Below are 24,473 nucleotides of genomic sequence, written 5' to 3'. Positions count from 1 at the left end.
GGTCCTCTGTCCATTTTTTAATCAGATTGTTTGTTTTTTTGGTGTTGAGTTATATAGGTTCTTAATATATTTTGGATATTAACCCTTTATCAGATATGTAATTTACAAATATCTTCTTCCATTCATTTGGATGCCTTTTTGTTTTGTCGAAGGTTCCCTGTACTGTGCAAAATCTTTTTACTTTGTTGTAGTCCCAATAGTGTATTTTTTATTTTGTTTCCCTTGCCTCAGGAGATATGTCTAAAAATATGTTGCTAAGGCTGATGTCGAAGAGATTATTGCCTATATTTTCTTTTAAGAGTTTTATTGTTTTAGGTCTTACATTTAGGTCTTTGGTCCATTTTGAGTTTATTTTTGTGTATGGCGTAAAAAAGTGGTCCAGTTTCATTCTTTCACATGTAGCTGTCCAGTTTTCCCAACACCGTTTATTAAAGAGATTGTCTTTTCCCCATTTTATATGCTTGCCTCCTTTGTCTTAGATTAATTGACCATATAAGCATGGGTTTATTTCTGGGCTCCCTATCCTATTCCATTGATCTATGTGTCTTTTTTTGGTGCCAGTACCATACTATTTTGATTATTATAGCTTTATAGTACAGTTTGAAATCTGGGATTATGATACCTCCAGCTTTGTTCTTTCTCAGAACTGGTTTGGCTCCTCTGGATCTTTTGTGGTTCCATACAAATTTTAGGATTATTTGTTCTTGTTCTGTGAAAAATGCTATTGGTATTTTGATAGAGAGTGCATTGAATCTGTAGATTGCTTTGCGTAGTAGCAGCATTTTAACAATATTAATTCTTCCAATCCATAAATACAATATATCTTTCCATTTGTGTCATCTTCAGTTTCTTTTATCAGTGTCTTATAGTTTTCAGAGTATAGTTCTTACATCAGTAGCATATCATTTTATCTATAAGTATTTTGATAATATATCTCTAAAAGATAAGGACTCTTTTTAAGATATAATCACATCATCATTACACCTAAACCAAATTAACAATAAATTGTTTATATCAGTATATATCCAGTTCATGCTGACAACAATCCAGTGTTCACATTTCTCTCATTTTTTTTACACTTGTTTGAATCAAGATTGAAATAAGGTTCATACAGTGCATTTGATTAATAATCTTTTAAGTCTTTTCTTATCTATTGGTTACCCCTCAAATTTTTTGCTATAGTTTATTTGTTGAAGAAAGCCGGTCCTATAGTGTTTCCCACCATCTGAGTTTTGTTGATTGCATTCCTGTGGTTTCATTGATAAGTTTCTCTGTTCCCTGTGTTTCCTGTAAATTGGCAGTTAGAGCTGAAGAGTTGATCAGGTTGAGGTTTGATTTTTTTAGTTGATGGCTCTGTGTACTTTTGTCATGAAGCATATGTCTAGTTGATGCTCTGGTTAGCAGCCATTGCTGATCATTACCTAGATCCATTAAATTCACTTGGGATTGCAAAATGGTTCTATTCTAATCCCATCAAGTCTTCTTCATGTATTTGTAGAATTATTAAAAGAAAATTCCCTTCATCAGCTATTTGTTTAGCCTGAGGAACATTTCCTACAGGAACAGCGCTTCATCTTTCCCTTTACTAGTTTTCAAAACAATGAGTTGGTTCTCTACCATTCGGCAAAGGTGATCATTTTTTAAAATTCAAAATATAATACACGTGCTACAAAATTCACTCTTTTAAATTGTGCAATTCACTAGTCTCTAGTATATTCACAAAGCTGTGCAATCGATCATTTTTAAGTCTCATTATAAACTTACAAACATACTTGATGTGTTTCATTCAACAGCATTTATTCTTTTGACATTCAAATTTTTTCATCTTCAGCCAACTAGAGCCTCTTTAGACTGGCCCCTGAGAACTTTTGACACACCCCTAGTAAGCTTTGACAGTTTCTTTTCTTGCTTTCTGTTATGAGGAGATATTCCTGGTTCACTATGTACTTTTCTGCTCCAGCCCAGGAATCAGTCATTTCTTCCAGAAACCCTGGTTCCTTTAGTGGAAAATTGTATATAGAGGCCCCGGCTGGGCACCAGACAGGTCATTGTTTCTAGGCCTCACATTTCGATTTTCACCTTTTTAGTGGAGCTAATTTGTTTGCTGTGTTCTGTGATTTATAATCCATGAGAATTTGGCTGTTGGTGACTTTCTGGAACTAAACAATGTCTTATTCAACCAATGACTTGTGTGAAAAAATACTGTTTGAAAATCACCTAATTGTCAGTCACTGTTTATTTTAAAATTATTTCCCTTGGGGAGGGTGTGCAGCTTAAAGGCTCGGATTAAAAATTCTTACTTGACATTAATTATAGCCAGCTGAATTCCAACATGATGCAACTTGCTCATGTTAAGATAAGTATGACTTAAGTATCAAGTATCAGATAAATGGTTCATTTTTATAGGGCATGCTTAGTTCAATAAAACTAGGGCCTTTCTAGGGGAAAGTGAGTATTTTTCAACCTTTGGGATATAAAATAATGAATTACTACAACTTTATTCAGGAAGGTCTCTATTTTCTAAGGCAGTAATTTACTGTTTCCCATTTGGATTTCCATCAGTCAGTGATGTAGAGTGAAAATCAAAAGCTGCTTTTCTTCTTCTTCTTCTTCTTTTTTTTTTTCTTTTCTTTTTTTTAATAGCTTCTTTACTGACTAATCTTTGGAAAAGTGATTGAAAGGCCTTGTATTATTTCTGGCTCAAGGACCTATAAACATGTCAGGGATTTTAGTTAAGTTATTAAAACACTGTCAAAACCTGGAGTAGATGTTTTTAACTATCTGATATACATTAAGAGCTCTGAAGGAACAAATAAATTTTAGCACATAACCAAAATCCATTTGACTGCATTGAAACCATCTATTCTGTATTCATAGCATATGACTTTGAAATATTCTGCTCTCCATGTACCTAAATAAAATTTCCTTTTATTGTGTGCTTATTTAAGTGAGAAAATGAAAGCACTTAAGAATGTTTTTATTCTGCCACACACAGCCTCATTTGCAATTCCCCCAAGGGCAAGCACCACATCTTTTTACTCTATGCCCAGAATTCTATAGGTCCCAAATACCAAAACAGTGAACAAAAGTATCAATGCAAGATAGGCTGCCCTTCAAGTGTAAGGTGTCAGGTTCTTAATCACTCAGTGCTTGGTTACCAAATGCCTTCATTGATCTTAGGTGTCCTCCAGGTCCTACTGTGAATATTTTCAAAAACTATGTTTTGTATGTTATTATAACACTGAACAATTTCTGATCTCTGCTGCTTATACTTTCTTTGTTCCTTTATTTATCATGAGTATTTTATATTGAGTGTACTTCTAATAAAATGTTTATCATACACTGTTGTTTATGGCCTTCCATAAATGGATTTAAAGTACAAATTACTTTCCCTTTTTTGACAACTTAAAGTATAGTTGAGCTCATCTGTATAATCATTTATAGAATATTTGTTGCACTGCAATAAAGTTTTATCTAATATAATTAATAGAACTAGGGCATTGTTTCCTTGTTTCCCAACAAAGTTAATAGTCTCTTATGTATGAAAAGTAATAGCAAAGGGCCCCTGGAAAGTTTGAAGACTTAAACTACTTCTGGACTTTTAAATTGAGGAAACATCTTTTTCATTTATGACTCTTGATACTCTTTTCTGAAGTGCTTTATACTGGTGTACTTAGAAGTATTTGATGGTAATTATAGAACTAACAAGAATGCTGACATTAGGTTTTTGTATTCATGCCGCTTATAGCTACATGGTGATGAGACCCCATTCTTGACATACCATAGCATTAAATGGAGGGCCTTGGAAAGTACTTAAAACACTGGTTATCATTTTTTTTGAAATTATATTAGTGTGCACACACAAGCTGTTTCCCATATTTTACTTGAACAAATATTAATTTACCTTTCTGTGAAAACAGTCTGTATCACAACCTAGTGCAATTTTCTAGAAATGGTGAAGGCATGTTGTCATTCATCATTTTTGAAAGGAAATTTAATCTCTTGCAAAAAACCAAAGGTAAAGCCCAGAGAGGAAAATTACCATCCAGTACGTCCTCAGAGATTTCTTATTATACCTTTTTCCTCCTTGAAAGCATTTTATAACTATAAAATGTCTGAAGGAATGGACAACTTGCATTCTGGGAGTTTTAAAAAGTTATGACAGGAACCTAAATACATGGCCTCTATATTTGAAGAGACTTCACGCCAGTATGCTATTTGCTTTATAACCTTTGTGTTCTTTACTGTTTAAAAACTTCTTCAACATTTAGTGAATTGAAGAAATAAAACATGTCAGATTCTGGATTAATGTAAGGATTACATTGCTTAACATTTAACTAGTAACTTGACTTGTAAACATAGTTTGGGTTCCAAGTTCAAGATGGAAAGAACATAAAAATTTAATGGAAACGCAAATACACATTTTTGGAGTTAATAAATGCTTGTTTACCAAATACATATTTTTCTAAGTCTTTTTAAACTTAAAAAGGCTTGTTTGAGTAGTTTGTAAAAAACATCCATACTCAATTCTGCTCCCTCTCTATATTAGACTGTGAAAAACTCATTATTTATGAAACAATTACGCAAGACTTAAATTTCATAGGCTCCCAAACTCTGAAATACAGACATATAGAAAATACACATTAAAAATTCCTGTTCATTGCAATGTGCGAAACCAGTTTGAAAAGGTAACCCTTTACCTCATCTTTGTATCCTGCAAACTAATAAAATCAATTAGGTCCTCTGACTGAATGCTTGTTAAAAAAAAAAATTAAACGGTTTGGTAGTAGCTGTAGGATAACCCTTCTCCCCCTCCTCGTGCCCACACACCCATTTAGACTGGCAAGCCTATTTTCATTTTATTTCAAAGATTTTTTTTTTTTCTTAAGCCAAGGCAGGGGACGGCGGGGATTGCTAAATTTATCTTCTCCAGCCACAGGGACGAAGAAAACACATTTACTGCGGGCGGGGGTCTGAGGGCCTGCAAACAACTCGAGCAGGCGCCTCGGCCAAGACGGGCGCGGAGAGGCGGTAGGTCTCCGGGGAGGGCCCGGGGGGCGGCCGAGGCCCACGGGAGATGGCGAGGGGCGGCCAGGCCGGGTCGGGTGCGGGCCGCCCTCCTCTCCACGGGGTCGGCCGACCGCGGACTCGCGCGGGCTTTACGGCCGAGGCGGCGGCAGCGGCAGCGGCGCGTGTGTAGCGGCAGCGGCGGCGGCGGCGGCGGCGGGCGGGAGCGCGGAGGAGGTGGAAAGAAGGGGGGCGCTGTCACGGAGACTCCGGCCGCCGGAGACCCCGCCGCAGCGAGGCCACTGGGCTCCCCGGTCGCGGAGCGTGAGCGGCGCCGACCTGGGGCGCCAAGGGGACACACCGGGCGGAGGAGGGGGCCTATCTACCCTTCCGCATTTTCCTGGGTCTCTCTCCCGGGCGGTGACGTGACGTGCTGACGGCGGGCCCGTGCCGGGGAGCTGGGCCGCTTTTTGTCAGCTCCGAGCTCGGCCCCTCCTCCCTCCCTCCGCCCGCCCCACCAGCCGGAGCCCGGCCCAGTGCTCCAGAGAAAGGCCGGCCTGCAGCACCCGCCACCGTAGCCGACCGCCCGCACGCCCGTCCGGTGAGTTCCGGGCGCCGCCGTGGCCGTGGGGCCTAGCGCGCGCGCAGCGGCCTGGTCCCGGCCTGGTCGGCGGCCCGCGAGGCGCCCTTCCGCGCTAGGCCGGGCGGTGCGGCGCGTGGCGCCGAGCAGGCCCCGAGGAGGCCGCAGTTAGGCCCGGGGAGGAGCCCGGCTGCCCCGAACGGCGGCGGAGGCGCGCTCCGTGAACGGGCGGGGGGTTGGGGGAGGGTCGCCCGGTGGCCCGGGAGGCGGCGGAGGGGCGTCGGGTCGGCGCCGCGGCCTGCCCGGGGCACCGCGCGGGGGCGAGGCCTGGCAAGGAGGCGAAGGCTGCAGGCGTGAGGTGAAGGCCGCAGGCCGGCCGGGCCGATTTTCGCTATGTAAATATCGGCGAGGGGGGGAGGGACGGGGGACAAGATGGCGGCGGCTCGGCGCCTGCTGCAGGGGACGATTGAGGGGGTTGTCGGGAGGGGGAGCCGCCATCTTGAAGGCGGCGTCTGAAGAGAAAATTCCGCTACAGCCCGTGAGGGGGGGTCGGAGAGCGGGCGGCGGCGGCGGCGGCGGCGGCTCCTCCGGTGACGGGCCCCGAGGCCCGGCACGGCAGCGTGTGCGCGCGGAGGGGGCGTGCTCGCTCCCCACAGCGGCCATTGCCCTTGCCGCCATGATGGGCGCTCAGGCTCTCGGCGCTCGGCGGCAGCGCCACCTTGCTGCCCTGCCTCCCGGAGCCCCGTGACTGGCTGCTGCTTCCGCTGCATTTTAACTGAGCTGCCGCAGGCGGCCATCTCGTCCCTCAGCGTCCCTGGCCCCGCGCCTTTCTCCCGCTCCTGTAGCAGCCCGAGGGCTGTCGGGACGGGTGGCAGCCCAGGCATCTGGGCTCACTACGGCAAATGGAACCCCACGACATTTTATTTTTACTCAACGTCGTACGTGGCTATTATGGTGCCCTCAATGCGGTTTTCCAACACTCATTGCTTCCTCTAGTACCCGAATAAAGAAATAAAAATGAAATTCGATAGGAAAGAAGTTCTCATCACTCTTTTATCCAACGGGGGAAAGTGTAACTTGCACAGCACGAAAACGAGGAATAAAATTTTTAAGGAGTCTTTTCAACTCATTTATTTGAAAACAACTTTCTTGAAAAGGTCCATTTAAGCTATTAGTGATCTCTTGGTATTAACTTTTTTTTTGAGGAGTAAGAAGGGCAGAAAGTTTTTTATTTTCTTAGTGATGCAGTGTTTATTGTTCATCTGCTTGCCATGTTTTTTAGTTTTTTTATTTGATTTGAAAAATTCTTAGGTGCCATTCCGTCCCTTAAAGGACTTTTGATTGCATACTGCACAGCTCCCCTGTAAACTTGGAACCCAGTGTTAGCGATGCACTATGCTGGCTGATAAGAAAGATTAGAAAGGTTCTTGTAACGCAGACGGTGGCTGCAAGAAGTTCGTTGTTCAGAGGCGGAGGAGACGTGGTGAATTGCACTCAAGTGCTGCGGGAAAGGTACAACCAATTACTGGGGTTGCAGAGGAAGGCAGAGTTTCTATTTGGAGCATGAGGAAAGGGTTTCTGAAGTAGGTGACATTTTGAGGTTACTTAAGGATGGGTAGGACTTTGTTAAGGAGAGGTGGGGGGTGGGGAAAGGGCATTTCAAGGGTGAAGCTTCTTCACAAAATACCAAGTATTTGGGGGAAAAAACACACACACAAAATTAAAAACAAACCAGCAAGTATCTGTAGTTTGGCAGGAGACGATGGTGAAAGTAGGAGGGTGGTGGGAATCTTGGCTAGAAAAGGTGGAAGAGCTTGCTTGCCGGGTAGAAGGGCTTTTACCATCGGGCTGGCCAGGGAAGCCCTCATGTAGAAGGATGACGATACACCTGAGCTGGGCTTTATATTTACTTAACAGTTCCATTGGACTAGGAAAAGTTTCAGAGTTGAGAAATAATGAGAGTAGCAAACGGATCAGTGTTTCACTACCTGAATGATTATCAAAACTGTCCGGAAGTTAAGCCAGTTTTGCTACTTTTTTCAATGATCCGTTTGTACTAGAGAGCTGCTCTTTTCTGTCCTAACTTCTCCAAATAACGTTTAGTTCTCAGTTATAATTTCTGTAGTAAACAAAGAGGTAGAGGTTTCTAACTTTTCATTTACCGTGGTTGAAAATTGCAGCACTAGTGCTCTGGGTTACTTATGAAGATGAGAAATGAACCTGTAAGTATTCTCATGGTGATTTTTTTCAGAAGTCGGTTTGAAAAGTTAGATCAGAAGAAAGGTTACTAAAAAGGCAGCAGCCTTCAGATGGCCTTTTGCAATCCCTGATCTTCCCTCTGGTGATAGTAACTACCCTTTTGTTTGAGAGAGGACTAAGGCTGTTTGCTAAGCCAAACGTTTTCATGTTTTGATTAATACTTGTCCTAGATGGACTTGTGGGGAATGTGTTTCCTAGAATTTTATGATCTAAATCTATAGGTAGTGTATTTACTAGAAAGTTGTTTCGGTTTTTCCATTTTCCTGGACTGCAAGAGGTCAGAGCACTGATGCTCCATGAGAGGATGGAAGGGAGCTGAAGATTCTGTTTATCATAAGGGGCCATGGTTTAGGAAAGTTGGAGAAACACTGCATTGTGGGAGGCTGACTAGAAACAAGTTGCTAAGCAAGTGGGCTGTGGTTGTTGAGGTGGTAAGGATAAACATAAACTTAGAAGAACCAGTTGCTTTATATCTTGACAGCTGGGAAAGACACAGAAAAGCTCTAAAAAAGAGAATTGTCTAGCTGCACACACAGTACAGCGGCATTAGGTGTTCTGGTACAGCAAGAGTAGATGGTTAAGATTGAGATTCAAGTTTTATAGTTAAGAAAACAGATAATGTGTATTTTAGAAGGATTTCTATTGGAAACCGTTCAGTATAAAATGTTTTTGCCTGAAAGGGTGGACTTTGATGATCTGGAAAACTGGCGTAACACCTTATTACCCAACCATTTTGGATAGATGAGGTGTTAGTTTTTAATTTATGTGTATATTTCAGATAGGTTCAAGTTTCCTTTTTTAAAAAATGTGCCCACAGTGCATTAAAAAAATTTTTTCCCCGCACATTGCTCTTTGTAAATGCTTCCTCTCTAACCCCATCCGGACTGGTAGTTGTCCTTGATGACCTTGCTTGTGTTATTTGTGTTTGTGTACACTGGCAATTCCAGACTATTTTTTTTACTCTCAAACTCCTCCACCCGTCCTTGAAACCCCTCAGCCTCACAGAGATTACCTAATCTCTTACTTAAACCAGAAAGAGACAACAATCTGATCTAAGCATTTGCGTTTCCTTCCTTTCCACTGCATACTCTTCCTCTGTCTCTACCTAGGCTTTCCTCCCGTTCTTTGCTGCAGGAAGAATTGGCCTCCTTCAGGCCTACAACCGCTCTGCCTGTCCGCTCCACCCATCTGGGAAGGGGCTCTTTCAGTGATTCTGCTGCATGCATCATTGCCCTCTCTGCTGGGGCCTTTCCCTTTCCTTAGAAACATTCCTAGGTTTGCTCATCTTACAAAAATCTCACTTGTCTTCCCGTTCCCCTCACCAGTACTTTTATTTCTTTTCATTGCGCTTATTCCTGAATCCACTATTTCTGAAATTGGGAAACTTTCACAACATGTCATTGGGTGTATTGAATAAAAGTGTTCTTTGTTTCGGAAACATTCTGTGCCTTTTCTGTCTTCTGTCATGGGATTTCCCTCAAGGACAATCCTCTATCCTTTTTCTTGAATCTTCTCCCATGCCCGTTTACCATGCCCACCCTCTTTTCTAGTTTCTTATCTAGCATTTCCAGTTGCCTACTGACCATCCCTACCCAGGTGTGTTACTGTTTCAACATGGCTGAAACCAGATTTATCTGGTATATTGTAGGTTTCCAATATTATTTATAGAGAGTCTTTTTTCTTATTTGTTTTTTAACTCAGAGCCCCTCAAACAAGTCTTTCTGTCTCACTTTCTTCTTGTTACTGGCACTATTGTTTTTCCAGGCTCATTCTTTGTCTCATATCCGTGTGGGCAACTTTAATTTAGCATTTAACCTATTATTACTGTGTGTTTATATTTTTGTCATCTTTTCTGAACTCTGAATGTAGAGACAAGTTCTCCTTTATTATCCTTGAGCAGTACCTGGCATATGGTCATTTATCTCTAAAAACAATGATCTCCATTATTGATTATAGAAAACTCTTTTTGTAGTTGATTAGTTTTCAGATATTAAAGCATCTAATCCTTTGACCAAGGAGTATGCATATTAAGGCACACTACATGAGCGGGGTAATCCCTGCCCCCACTGCTTAACTTTTTGGGGTGAATATGGCCAATCTATTCTTACTCCTGTCAAATTATTTTTCCAAACAACTTTTTAAATAAAAACCCAGGTATCTTGGAGCGCCTGGGTGGCATAATCAGTTAAGTGTCTGACTCTTGGTTTTGGCTTGGGTCATGGTCTCATGGTCCTGGAATTGATCCCTGCAGTGGGCTCTGTGCTCAGTGTGGAGTCTGCTTGAGATTCTCCCTCCCTCTCCCTCTGCCCCTCCTGCTAGGGTGTGTTCTCTCTCTAAAATAAATAAGTCTTCTTTTTTTAAAGTATTTTAATTTCTTTATTTGCGAGAGAGAAAGCACGAGTGGGGGGAGCGGCAGAGGGAGAGGGAGAAGCAGGTTCCCCACTGAGCAGGGAGCCCAATGTGGGGCTGATCTCAGGATCCCCAGATCATGACCTGAGCTGAAGGCAGATGCTCAACCTATTGAGCCACCTAGGTGCCCCTAAATAAATAAATGTTAAAAAAAAATCCAGGTATCTCATAACTATATTTTATTCAGAGGAGACACACTTTAAGGAAAACTCAATGAGAAGTAGGTGTAGGATTTTAAAAAATATATTTAAAAATTTTGAGTTGTGAAATATTTCAGAATTCCTGAAAAGCAGGTATCACCCAGATTTAACAGAACTTAATAGTTTATTACATATTTGCTTCATAACCTTTTTTGTTTGTTTAAAGAAAGAAAATCTCACAGATCCATTTAAAGAATGCCCCCATCCCATTCCTGTCTTTTCTTTGTAAGAAGTAACAATTGTCCTAATATATATGTACCAAAACCATTATCAGGTATTGGTTTTTGTGTTTTAACTTTACATAAATGGTATCATACTGTGTGTGTCATCTCATATATTTTTTTCACTTAACATTGTGTTTTTGAGGTTTAGCCATTTTGTATGTGGATCTAGTTCAGGAGTTCTCAGATTGTGCTCTAGGAATTCCCAGGGAGCCATAAGATTCTTCTGGCTGCATTCTTGTGTGCACTGCATGAGTGCTGTACAGAGGCTACATGATACATGATGTCATAATAGGTTGAACACAGAAGCGTTTATGGGAATCCAGCTGTCCTCTATTAAACCTGTCTTTACAAAGAGATTTGCAGAAATGTAAAATACTACTACTCTTTTCACTAATTTTTTTGTTTTGAAAAATAATTATTTTAAAATAAGTGTTTATGTACAGTTGGCTTGTTTTTAATGAATTAATAAATATTTTTAAGTGTCTCAGATTTGATTTCTTAATATAAATATCTATGGTTAGAACTCACATAAAGAAAAACTCTTTGGGGTCCTCAATTTTTAAGAATGTTAAAAGGGTCCTGAGACCAAGAAATTTGAAAACTATTGACCTAGTTCATTATACTTGTATTTCAATGTATAATATAGTGTGGTTTATTTATTCTTATGGAGGGGCCATTATGTTTGTAGTTTTGTGCAGTTTCAAACAATGCTGCTGTGAACATCCTTATGTGGGGTTCTTCTCTCTTGAGATTATAGTTGTAGAATTGCTACATTCAAGAGTGTGCACTTGTCAACTTTGATGGGACTTGCCGATCATCAAATCGTGTTCCGTTTGACACTCCCACCAGCTGCATATGAGCCTCTATTTCTGGAGACTACTGCCAAAAGATTAGCTTTTGCGATTTTTTCCAATCTGTTGAGTATAAATTGTATCTCATTGCTGTTTTCACTTTGCATTTCTTAGATTACTATTGAGGTTGAGCTTTTTTCCCCATATTTATTGACCATTTGAATTTTCTCTGACTTGCTTGTTTTTATTTTTAGGTCCATTTTTCTATTGGGTTGTTTCCTTTTTCTCATTGGTTGATGGATATTCTTTTTTTATATTCTGAATATTAATGATTTGTAATTATACATACTGAAAATATCATTTCCTAGTCTGTGGTTTATCTTTTAGCTTGTTTGTGTAGGACTTCTTAATGTGAAGGTAGCCAGTTTTCTCCATTTTTTTTCCCACTGATGGCTTATGTTTTTTTGTATCTGCAAGAAGTTCTTCCCTTACCCCAAGGTCATACTGATACTGTACTTTTTCATATTTAGGTCATTAATTCATCTGGAATTTTTTTCTCTGTTGTGTGATGTAAGGATCTTATTTTATTTTTTTAATACGGTTTCATTGAGTAATTCATCCTTTCTCCCCACTGATTTATAATGAAACTCCTGAGGTTTATTGTATTCTCATATATACACATCTGTTTCTAGTTTCTCTCTTCTGATTTCATTGGTCTGTTTGTCTATATCTGTACCACTCTGATTTAATAATGATAGCCTTATAACCCAGTCTTTTTTTTTTTTTTTTGCTTTATAATATGTTCTTTTTCTTCAAAACTTTTAAAGCTATTTTCTTTCTGTTTTGGGGTCAGTTTGTCAATGTCTATGAAAAACTGTTGGATTTTTACTGTATTTGCATCAAATGTATAGAATAAATATACAGACATGTATAGATACTTGCTAAGTAGAGGAGCTGGGATTTGAATCTGAGCACGCCCTATTGCTTTTCAGTAAAGCTCTTGGCACAACTTTTGTTAGATTTTTTTTGCTAGATACTATGCAAGTTTTGTTGTGAATAGAATTTTGTTACTAGTTATTATTTTTATTTAGTTATTGCTAATGTATAGGGAATACTATGGACTTAGGTGTATTCATCATGTAACTTTGCTGATCTTTGCTCATACTGTATTTCATAGATACTGAGATGCGCTTCCCCCCCTATATTTTAGAATTTATAAAATCAAAATAGGTTTTCTGTAGGTCACCTTATAATCACGGTCGTTCAGACAGCAGTCATGATGTAGTTCTCATTGCATACACATTCACACACTTGGTCAGCACTCTTCATTTTGTCATCACTTAAATGAGCATGCGCATTGTTGTGTTGTTATTTCATGCCAAACACTACAACTGAAGGCAGAAGAAATTGTGAAGTGGTTGTCCGATTGGAAAGAAAATCCCATAGATAATGAGAATTTTAAGTGTCACCAACACTCCTGTTGGCAGAGGACAATATTGTTAAGAAAGATTGAATAGCTTTGAGTACAAAGGCAATCCATGGTAGGACCCTGAATGTGAAGTTTTAGGAAGATCATACCAATTTGTTTTTGCTTTTATTTTTCTTTCTATATATGCACAAGTTATGATAAAATATGTGTAAGTATAAAAGAATGGCCTCAATCTAACATGAAAATTCTAGATAAAAAGTGTGGCATTGGTTTAATTGGCAGTGTTTTTTCTTAGTTGTATGTAAAACAAGGTGCATCTTAGAGTTGGTAGTATCTTTAGATTGAATGAAACGTGCAAGTAGTAGTTTATAATTCTTTTGCATTTTCTAAGTAGTTGAGTGTGAATAATTAATGTTTTATTTCTTCTTTTCCATTAGATTTTGCCTCCTGTTTCTTTTCAATTATTTTTTTTGGAACTGCATTGACTAATGCATTTAGCAGTGTTGAATGGAAGCATTGGTATCAGACATCCTTCTCTGGGTACTTTAATGGAGGGCTTCTAATATTTTATCATTAAATATCATGCTGTAGTGGGGTTTTTTTTTTGAAGGGGATAGATATTAGTTTATTTTCTACTTATCATTTTAGAGTTTTCGTCTTGAAGGTTGATTTTTGTGTGTGCTTTTGCTGCATCTGTTGGTGTGATGAACTGCATTAATAGATTTTTTTTTTTTTTTTATGTAGGCTCCATGCCCAGTGTGGAGCCCAACATGGGGCTTGAACTCACGACCCTGAGATCAAGACCTGAGCTGAGATCAAGAGTCAGACCCTTAACCAACTGAGCCACCAAGGCATCCCTAGATTTTCTATTTTAAACTGTCTTTGGATGCCCGGGATATTTGCATCCCTTTGTGGTTGCCAAGTACTTTTCCTTTTTGGTATAGTCTTTGTTTTGTTTTGATATTAAGCTTATGTTAACTTCATAAGATGAGTTATATTTTGAAACAAGTTGTATTTAATGGAGATGCTCCGTTTCTTGAAAGTCAGAATTCATCTGTGAAACTGGTGTTTTTTGTGATTTGGTTTTTGATACAGTAATAGTTTCATGATGATAAGTCTTTTTAGCTTTTCTTGGATTTTTTTTGTTATTTATACAAAAGAAACAATATTTTAGAAGAATAAAAATTTTCAAATATACTGGTATAAAATATAGGCTTCTATAATGACTTTAAAATATTAATTTCATTAATTTTTTTTTTCTGACCAGTACTACCAGTAACTTGCCTATATTATTAAGGCTTTCTAAATAGTTCTCTTATTGATCCTTTCTGTTCCTACTGATACGATTAATATTTCTTTCCTTCTACTTTATTTGCATTTATTCTGATATTTAAAAATTTTAAGTTGAAGGTTTAGCTCATTAATATTTAATCTCTGCTGTTAATATGCCTTTAAAACTATAAATTTTCTCTGAACTATAACTAGATGCTGTGATTTTGACATGAATTCATTTTTATTATTTAGTTCTAAATAAATTATGATTTTTGGGGCGCCTGGGTGGCGCAGTTGTTAAGCGTCTGCCTTTGGCTCAGGGCGTGATCCCAGCGTTCTGGGATTGAGCCCCACATCAGGCTCCTCTGCTAGGAGCCTACTTCTTCCTCTCCCACTCCCCCTGCTTGTGTTCTCTCTCTCGCTGGCTGTCTCTGTCAAATAAATAAATAAAATCTTAAAATAAATAAAATATATTATGATTTTTATAATTTTCCTATTGCCCATTGAATTATTTAGAACTTTGTTTTTTAAATCTATGGAATTTTTTTTTCTGTTGTCTCTGTGACATTTATTTCTAAGATTATTGCCATTATAGTTGGTTAGCATTGATTGATATGCAAAAATTAATTGTATTTCTCTATACTAACAATAAACAATTTGAAAATCAGATTTAAAAGCCAATACCTATTACTCAACCATAAAAAAGAATGACATCTTGCCATTTGCAATGACGTGGATGGAGCTAGAGGGTATTAAGCTAAGTGAAATAAGTCAGAGAAAGACAAATACCATTATGATTTCACTCCTATGTAGAATTTAAGAAACAAAACAAAGGAGCAGAGGGGGAAGAAGAGCGAGGCAAACCAAGAAACAGGGTCTTAACTATAGGGAATAAACTGATGATTACCAGAGTGGAGGTGGGTGGGGGGATGGGCTAAACAGGTGATGGGGATGAAGGAGTGCACTTGTTGTGATGAGCACCCGGTATTGTATGGAAGTGTTGAATCACTGTATTGTGTACCTGAAACTAATATTGCACTATGTGTTAACCGGGATTTAAATAAAAACATACTAAGACCTTTAGTAAAAGCTTTACTGAGAAGTGGAAGAAGAACTAAATTAGTGGGGAGAGATACAACGTCCATGGATCAGAAGTATCAATATTTACAAACAGGTCAGTTGTGATATGTAGAGATTCAGTGCAATGCCAGACAAAACCCCAACAGGACTTTTTTTTTTTTTTTTTAATAGACCAATTCTCAAACTTCTATGGAAATGCGAAGGGCCTGGAATACAATCTTGAAGAAAAAGTTGGAAGACTTACACTACTATATATCAAAGCTTATTATAAAGTTACAGTGATTAAAACAGTGGGCACAAAGCCAGATTGATCAGTGGAATAGAACAGTCTGAAAGAGGACCTACATATATAAATTCAGCTGATTTACAACAAAAGTGTATTGGGATTTTGATTGAATGTAGAGGTTAAGGGAAAATTGATACTATTAATTCAAAATATTGAAGAATAAGATTTTTTTAAAGTTTTTATTTAAATTGCAGTTAACATACAGTGTAATATTACTTTCACGTGTACAATAAAGTGATTCAGCACTTCCATACAACACCTGGTGCTCTACTCCTTGCTCCCCAGCAATTTATTTAACCCATCCCCCCATCCACCTCCCCTCTGGTAACCATCAGTTTTTTCTCTACAGTTAAGAGTCTGTTTCTTGGGGCACCTGGGTGGCTGAGTTGGTTGGGTGTCCGACTCTTGGTTTTGGCTCAGGTTATGATTTTAGGGTTGTGAGATTGAGACCCGCATCAGGCTCCACGCTCAGCAGGGAATCTGCTTGGGATTCTCTTTCCCTCTCCCTCTGTACCAACCCTCTCCCCACACTCATGCTCACTTGGGCGTGTTCTCTCTCTCTGAATAAATAAATACATACATAAATCTTTTTTTTTTTTTTAAGTCTGTTTCTTGGGCACCTGGGTGACTCAGTCGTTAAGCATCTGCCTTCTGCTCAGGTCATGATCTCAGGGTCTTGGGATCGAGCCCCATGTCCTCCCTGCTCCGCAGGGAGCCTGCTTCTCCCTCTCCCTCTGTCTGCTGCTCCCCCTACTTGTGCTTACTCTCTCTCTGACCAAAAAAAAAAAAAAGTCTCTTTGCCTCTCTTTTTCCCCTTTGCTGATTTGTTTTATTTCTTAAATCCCACATATGAGTGAAATCATGGTATTTGTCTTTCTCTGACTGACATATTTTGCTTAGGGTAATACTCTAGCTCCATCCATGTCATTGCAAATGACAAGATGTCATTCTTTTTTATGGCTGAGTAATATTCCATTGTGTATATAGACCACATCTTTATCCATTCATCAGTTATTGGACACTTGGGCTGTTTCCATAATTTGGCTATTGTAGATAATGCTGCTGTAAACATTGGAATGCATGTATCCCTTTGAATTAGTATTTTTGTATTTGGGTAAATACCTGGTAGTGCAATTGCCAGATCATAGGGTAGTTCTATTTTTAACTTTTGGGGGAACCTTCATACTGTTTTCTCCCGTGGCTATACCAGTTTGTAGTCCCACCAGCAGTGCCAAGAGGGTTCACCTTTATCCACATCCTCACCAACACCTGTTGTTTCTTGTGTTGTTCATTTTAGCCATTCTGACAGATGCGAGGTGATATCTCATTGTAGTTTTGATTTGTATTTTCCCTGATGATCAGTGATGTTGAAAGTCTTTTCATGTGTCTATAGGCCATCTATATGTTTTCTTTGGAAAAGTATCTCTTTGTGTTTTCTGCCCATTTTTTAATTGGATTATTTTGGGTGTTGAGGTGTATAAGTTCTTTATGTATTTTAGATACTAACCCTTTATCAAATATGTTATTTGCAAATATCTTCTCCCATTCTATAGGTTGCCTTTTAGCTTTGTTGATTGTTTCCTTTGCTGTGCAGGAGCTCTTTATTTTGATCATGTTCCAACAGTTTATTTTTGTTTTTGTTTCCCTTGCCTCAAGAGACCTATCTAGAAAGAAGTTGCTGTTGCCTATGTCGAAGAAGTTAACTGCCTGTGTTTTCTTCTAGGATTTTAATGGTTTCGTGTCTCACGTTTAGGTCTTTCATTGATTTTGAATTTATTTTTGTGTGTGGTGGTAGAAAATGGTCCAGTTTCATTCTTTTGCATGTAACTGTCCAGTTTTCCCAACACCATTTGTTGGGCAGACTGTGTTTTTCCCATTGCATATTCTTCGCCGCTTTGTCAAAGATTGACAATATAGTTGTGGGTTTGAAGAGCAAGACTGATTTATCTGTATATTTGTGTTTTTTAATCACAGAGTTTTCACGTATTTTTATCAATGGGATTTTAATGTGTTACATAAGGAAGCCTTTGTCTTCAAGTGTATTAATTTTGTACCAGTACACTTTTTAAAATCATACTCATGGTAGTTTTTCAGTTGATTCCTTTGGATTTCATACTTAGATCATACATAAACAAGTACAATTTCTTTCAAATAATTGTATTTTGCATTTTATTATCTTTTTTTTTTTAAAGATTTTTATTTTTTTATTTGACAGAGATAGAGACAGCCAGCGAGAGAGGGAACACAGCAGGGGGAGTGGGAGAGGAAGAAGCAGGCTCCTAGCGGAGGAGCCTGATGTGGGGCTCGAACCCAGAACGCCGGGATCACGCCCTGAGCCGAAGGCAGACGCTTAACCGCTGTGCCACCCAGGCGCCCCTGCATTTTATTAACCTAATTGCGTTGGCTATAAATTTTCGTGTAATCTTAATAATAGTGTTAATGGGTGTCCTTGTCTTTTTTTTTTTTTTTTAGGAAGAGTATGAGAGCAAGTTGGGGGGGAGGGACAGAGGGAGAGGGGGAGAGAGAGAGAATCTTAAGCAGGCTCGGTGCCAGTGCAGAGCTCTGTACTGGACTCAGACTCATGACCTGAGCCAAAATTAAGAGTCAGTTGCTTAACCAGCTGAGCCACCCAGGCATCTCAGGGTGTCCTTGTCTTAACTGACTTTAGAAGGAATACTTTTAATTTTTTTACCTTAATTTAATCCATGTCTTTTTGTTCCTAGAGCTTTTTGAAAGGATAAGAGACAACTTTCTCCTTTATTTAAAAAAAATTTGTCTCCCAATTTCATGGTGATTGGGTTTTCCTTTATTGAGTTAATAACGGTAACATGTTTCCCCTCAATGTGCTAGCATAGAATTATAGACTTCTTATAAGATTTTTAATTTTTTTCTTCATGTTTATCATTGCATATTATATGTTTGTGCTTTCTCTCAGTCCCTGCCCCCCCCCCCACTTAAGACTATTATCTAGTAGTAGTTTATTATCTCCCCAAACTCCTGAAAAGAGCCAGGTTTGAATTCTTTTGGTGGGGTATAAATTGGCTGTCTCCCTAACTTTGCCCCAGAGAATGATCATGGAATTAATCCTGCTGATACTTAACCTGGAGCTGATACTCAGTGGAGCACGCCATTGTTAGTCATGTAAGAAGCAGGTGTTCCCTCAACACGGTTTATTTTAAAAAAAAAAAAGAGGAAAAAGCAGGTGTATTGCAAACCAGTCCCTGTGGTGTCTAGCCTGGTCTTTATTTATTTTTTTTCTTTTTTTAATTATTAAAGGATTTAACAAGTTATAGTTACAAAACATACTACTAATTGCATTAGCAAAAGATCAATATAAAAACATTTTATAATTCTGCAACTATGAATTTACAAATTTTGTTACAGGGGTGCCTGGGTGGCTTAGTTGGTTAAGCAGCTGCCTTTGGCTCAGGTCATGATCCCAGGGTCCTGGGATGGAGCCCCACATTGGGCTCCCCGCTGAGGGAGCCTGCTTCTCCTTCTCCCTCTGCCTGCCATGACCCCCCCCCCCGCTTGTACTCTCTCTCTGCCAAATAAATAAAATCTTTAAAAAAAAAATTTTGTTATAGTTGTTGAAAAGCCTGGTGTTATATTTTTGCCAGTGTTTAACACATACAGAGAACAGTGTTAGTGTCAGCACTGAGTTTACAGAACCTTGCAGACCCAAGGTAATGTATTTAGAAAAAGCCATAATAAGCATGTGGTCATGTAGGTGAGGGAAAAAGTAGGGTCAATATTAGTTAAGTTATTGTGTTGGTGATATGGCAAGACAGTAATTTTAAGAAGTTTCATAGTTTAAGAATATTTAATAGTTTAGGGGCGCCTGGGTAGCGCAGTCGTTAAGCGTCTGCCTTTGGCTCAGGGTGTGATCCCGGCGTTCCGGGATCGAGTCCCACATAGGGCTCCTCGGCTGGGAGCCTGCTTCTTCCTCTCCCACTCTCCTGCTGTGTTCCCTCTCTCTCTGGCTGTCTCTATCTCTGTCACATAAATAAATAAAATCTTTAAAAAAAAAAAGAATATTTAATAGTTTAAAATCTCTAAAGCTGTAATACATGATTTTATAACCAGTTACCAGAAAACTAAGAGGGCACTTACTAGTTTAAATGAAGTAACATGAAAACAAGAATGCTTTAATCTTTAAAAAAAAAAAAAAAAAAAAAAAGGCACCCAAGTTCTAATACATTATCAGAAAGATTTTCGAATATAAGGAGACATTACTCATTAAGAAGGAATTTGATAAGAAAAGCACTTAGTCAATTAAGAACTGTGGGAATAATCAGTTCATGAATTAAATGCCCAGTTTTGGGAAAGATGGCAAGTGCAGGAAAAAGGAAAAGGGGAGGAAACAGTTTCTGATAATACCAGTCTTTCTTTATCATGTACTGTATTTGACAGAGATTGACCTTTTAAAATGCCTCTCCACCTACAGTTTTATTTAAATTAACTGTTCCATGTACAGTGTAGTTTAAAATAATCTCCAGTTCATATTATGTCAGAAAACTGTCTTTATCCTTTTATCACATCAAGTGTTTGACATATTCCACTCCAGTACACCTGCAACTAAAGGCGGAATACTTTATTAGAGGAGATATGTGAATAGGATTTCTGTTCAAAAGCTCAGCAAAGACTAATAACCTATTTTAAAAATATTTTTCAGGACAAAATCAAGAAGAGTGATCCAAAGAGATGAGTTTTTATACATTATTTTATTAATTGAAGTATAGTTGACATACAATATTATATTAGTTTCAGTGTATTATATATTACAGTATATTTAGTATACGTGGTACGGTATATTCAGTATCCTAAAATGTAGTGACTCAACATTTATATACCTTATGAAGTAATCACCATGATAAATTTAGCTACTATCTGTCACTGTACAAAGTTTTTACATATTATTAACTGAATTCTCTATTCTGTACATTTTATCCCCGTGTCTTAATTTATAACTAAAAGTTTGTACCTTTTACTTCCCTTCCCCTTTTTGTCCATCCTTCCACCCCCCACCCCCCGGGGTAGATTGTTGTGTAATGAACATGGATTGATAAATTATTGAGTGAATTAAATAGCAGTATTGCATTAAGGAGGCTGTACTGCTTTACATACGGAAAACTAGTTAGAAAGGATATGGATTTCCCAACATCAAGCTACAGTTTTAAAGGCCAAGACATTTAAAAACTCTAGTGCTTGGTATTGATAGCACATCAGTGCAACTAGGTTCAGAGGGTACTTTGGCAACTCTTAGTCTGAGCATGAATAAGGGCTTTGGAAAAATAAGGCATTAAGAAGACTTGTCATTTTAGGACCAAATTTTAATAGATTTTGAAAGTTCAAACTCTTAGACTTTAAACAAAACTGTGAAGTTATTGATTGGCTCAGAATGGTTCTATGGAAAAAACTAATCTGTAACAAAAACTTGCCATTGAAATTTTGAGCAAGTGTACAGAAGTTCCAAGTAGGACAGGTCAGGGAAGGAAGGGGCTCTGACATTTACAGCAGCAAGCATTATATCCTATTCTTGTCACGGAAGGTGGGCAAGGTTGTTTGAAAACAAAATATACTATTCTTCAGGAATGGAATTTAAAATAAAGCTATTAGATTAATATTGTTAATTATATACATCTCTTCCCTTAAATTTTTTTAAGATTTTATTTATTTTAGAGAGAAAGAGCACTCACATGAGAGCAGGGTGAGAGGGAGAGGGGGAGAGAGAATCCCAAGCAGATTATGCTTAACTGACTGAGCCACCCAGGCACCCCTCTTTCCTTAGGTTTTGAGTATTTGATCTGTCAAGTGTTGGTAAGAGTTGTAACTTGTCACTACTATTGATTTTTAAAAATTTGTTTCAGATTTTTTTTTGTTTTTATATATTTCCATGTCGTTTTGTTTGACACATGCAAATTCATAATGACTTCAAATTCAAGATAGACTAGAGAATACACACATTTACTTTTTTTTTCCCTTTCAAAATCATTGAGGAAGAAGTAGAAAAATCCAGAGAAACAAAAAAAACCTGAGAGGTATGCCACTTGCAAACCAGAATATGACGAATTTCTGGTTGAATAAAGCAGTTGGGAATCAATGGCAAAACCCTAAAGAGCTTAGTGAACCTGTAGCCTTATTCAAAAAGTTGGAAGGACCATCCAGAAATTTCATTCTGCATTATCCCTAATCTCAGAAACAGGGATGTCCTAGGAGAAAGAGCAAGCGGTGGGCACAGCCGAATAATTAAAGGTATGAAAAGCTAAGTCATTTACCTATCAGTATAGATATCTTCTCGTGGTTTTCCTCCTGAGATAATGCCAGGTATTCAGCACTCTGATGTACAAATTGTCCATAGGAAATTCCAAAGTGGGTACTGTGGGGAGAAAGGGGTAGTGCTTTAGGTAGCTTGTAGCTAACCTGAGGATTATGGGACCTCCAGTACTTGGAAGATGGGATGCTTGTCTATCACTAAAGGAAAGCCTGGCTGTTTACATGGTTCTTTTCTCTCCCTTGGCCTCATTCTTCTAGACTCTAGAGCTCTAAACGTAGTCATAATTTAGGTTCATTGCTAGACAAACAGGGATTCTCACTTGAGCTAGGAAATAGAATCCAGCTATCAGAATGTAACTTTGGTCTTGACCTTCATCTACAGGTATTAATTGACAACCTAGAAGAATCATGCTTTTGAGGAAAATCAGCCGTCTGAAAAGAGGCACCAAATCTAACTGATTGAATAATGAGATAGCAGAGGAGACCGTTTAATTTAGAATATAGAGTTAACTTCAGATCTTCAGAGATATTTGGGAAGATACTGTATCCACCAAAAAAGGAGAAAAGATTGCTATGGAAAAGAAACTAAGTTTATTTTGATAGTAAAATATGACCTTTTTAGATAAAAATTCAGTAGATGGAGTAAAGATCAAATTAGCTAGCTTAGAAAAAAGTTTAGGGGTTTTGAGAATGTAGTAGAAAGAAAATAATGAAAAAGCAACATGGAGGCTAGATTTAAGAGTCATTACATCATATAATAAAAATTCTAATATGAATGAACAGAGAAAATGGAAGGAAATATAGAAACAACAGAAGAAAATTCCTTGAGTATAAGAAGTGCTCAGGTCTTTTTTTTTTTTTTCTTTTTAAGTGATCTCTGTGCCCAACACGGGGCTCGAACTCATGACCCTGAGACAAGAGTCGCATGCTTTAAGACTGAGCGAGCTCGGCACCCGCTAGAAGGGCTCAAGTCTTTTAATTGGAAAGACCCCATTAGGTTCTGGATGTAAGACAACCAGAGCTTTTTAGAGAGGTAGCAGTGAAAATAAAGAGGATCTGACGAATTTAAGAGTGGCTAGCTTAGAGAGAAATTTAATTTAAGGGCTGAATTCGTAAGGGGAGTGAAATATAAGTGAAAATTAGGTATCTGAAGAAATAATGGCCAACATCGAACAACGTGGGGGAAAAATTGGAAAGAAATGTAGCTTAAGAGGGAAGATGTTAATTAGGCTTTAAATGTAAATTTTCACTAGTTCCACTTTTGCTCTAAGAAAAATCTCAGTCAGTAGAACATGCGACTCCATCTCAGGGTCAGGGGTTCAAGCCCCATGTTGGGGGTAGAGTTTACTTAAGAAAAAGGAAAAATAATTCTCTTAGAGACAGATCTGCTTTTTGCCTTTCCTGCAGCTTGAGCAATTCCATTTACTGTATATAGTACAATTTAGTTCTCTGAGTGTGACTTAGGGAGAGGAACTAGGGTTGAATCATAAAATTAAAAGGCAGTGAGTTTTTGGGAGACCAAAAGCAGAAAAGTAATTCTTGTATGCATAATAGCTGCAAAAAGCAAAGTGAATATGTAAGCACCCTGTTAACTTGCTAAAGAAGGGAGATCATTACAGTGTCTAGGCATCAAGAGATCCAAGATGGAATTATATTATATTTGTTATCCCTAATTTAAGATAGATAAGTGCCCTTGCTATACGTATTAACTTGGTATGGCGTTTTTATTGTTTTTTTTTTAAGAATGGAAGAAAGTGTTTGTGAGTTTTTTGAGTTTCTCTCAACCCATTATTTCCCTTAAAACTGTATGTTTTTCTTTTGTGAATTCTTCCACACCATGTTTAGGATCATGATTTTTGCAACTGGGAAGGGACTTTTTTACTGACCTTGAGGTGAGAGTGGGGTCTCAGAAGTATTTTTGAGGACATCTCGTAATCAGACAAAACGTTGGTATCTGTTCACCTAAGTTGTTAGAGTATTGGTTCCCTGAACCTTTCTGCTTGTCTCCAGATTCAACTCTGGGCTTGGTTCTTGCAGCAAAGGCAGCAGCAATTTCAGTTATGTTATTAGTGCATATTCCCCACTCTTAGTTTTTCACAATCTTGAGAACTCTTCTAAATGGCTTCTGTTCTAAGAACATTGGTTTCATTCTGATTGTCAGAGAGAATTACTTCTAACCCCACAGGGGTTACAAAGTTGAAGGATAGTCATCTCCGCTTGGAAATACAAAACATGTTTTTTCCTGATTTGAATTTTGTAATGACAATTAAAAATAATCAGTTAAAACCGTTTAATAATTACTGCTCACCTAAGTCAAAAATAAGTTGAATGGGTACCCTCCATTTGGGCCAGAATATCCGTTAGAAAATAGATGGATAGGATGTAAAATGATGGGTATAATGGCAAATAAGTCTGCTGTGATGGCTGGGGTTAATATTTTAGAGCAGCTTGCATATTGGGGAACTGCAGGCTTTCTGAGCAGGGGAGTGCCATGATGGAAGCGGTGCTTCAGAGGATCAGTGTGTGGCAGATGGAGACTGCAGGAATGCCTCCTCAGGACTTGGCCCCAGCCCTCATATGTAACAGGCTTCCTCGTCATTTGTTGTGGGAGTGGCAGAAATGCCAGTGGAGAGGCTATTTTCATCCCCCCCCCCCCCCCC

General features: G+C 38.7%; 1 protein-coding gene across 1 annotated transcript in view; it reads left to right on the top strand.

Moving 5' to 3' along the window:
• The first annotated feature begins 4,062 nt into the window (after positions 1 to 4,062).
• The window catches only part of ZFX (zinc finger protein X-linked), a 54,903-nt gene continuing 34,492 nt past the window's right edge, over positions 4,063 to 24,473 (top strand). The window contains exon 1 of the mRNA XM_040633403.1: positions 4,063 to 5,608. The gene's annotated coding sequence lies outside the window, so the exon portion shown is untranslated. The remainder of the gene's footprint in view (positions 5,609 to 24,473) is intronic.

This window comes from Ursus maritimus (genome assembly GCF_017311325.1).
Source record: "Ursus maritimus isolate PB19 chromosome X unlocalized genomic scaffold, ASM1731132v1 scaffold_X1, whole genome shotgun sequence".
In the NCBI taxonomy this organism is placed as follows: domain Eukaryota; kingdom Metazoa; phylum Chordata; class Mammalia; order Carnivora; family Ursidae; genus Ursus; species Ursus maritimus.
Note: the sequence above shows the minus strand (reverse complement) of the source record. Positions and strands in the feature narration are given on the sequence as shown.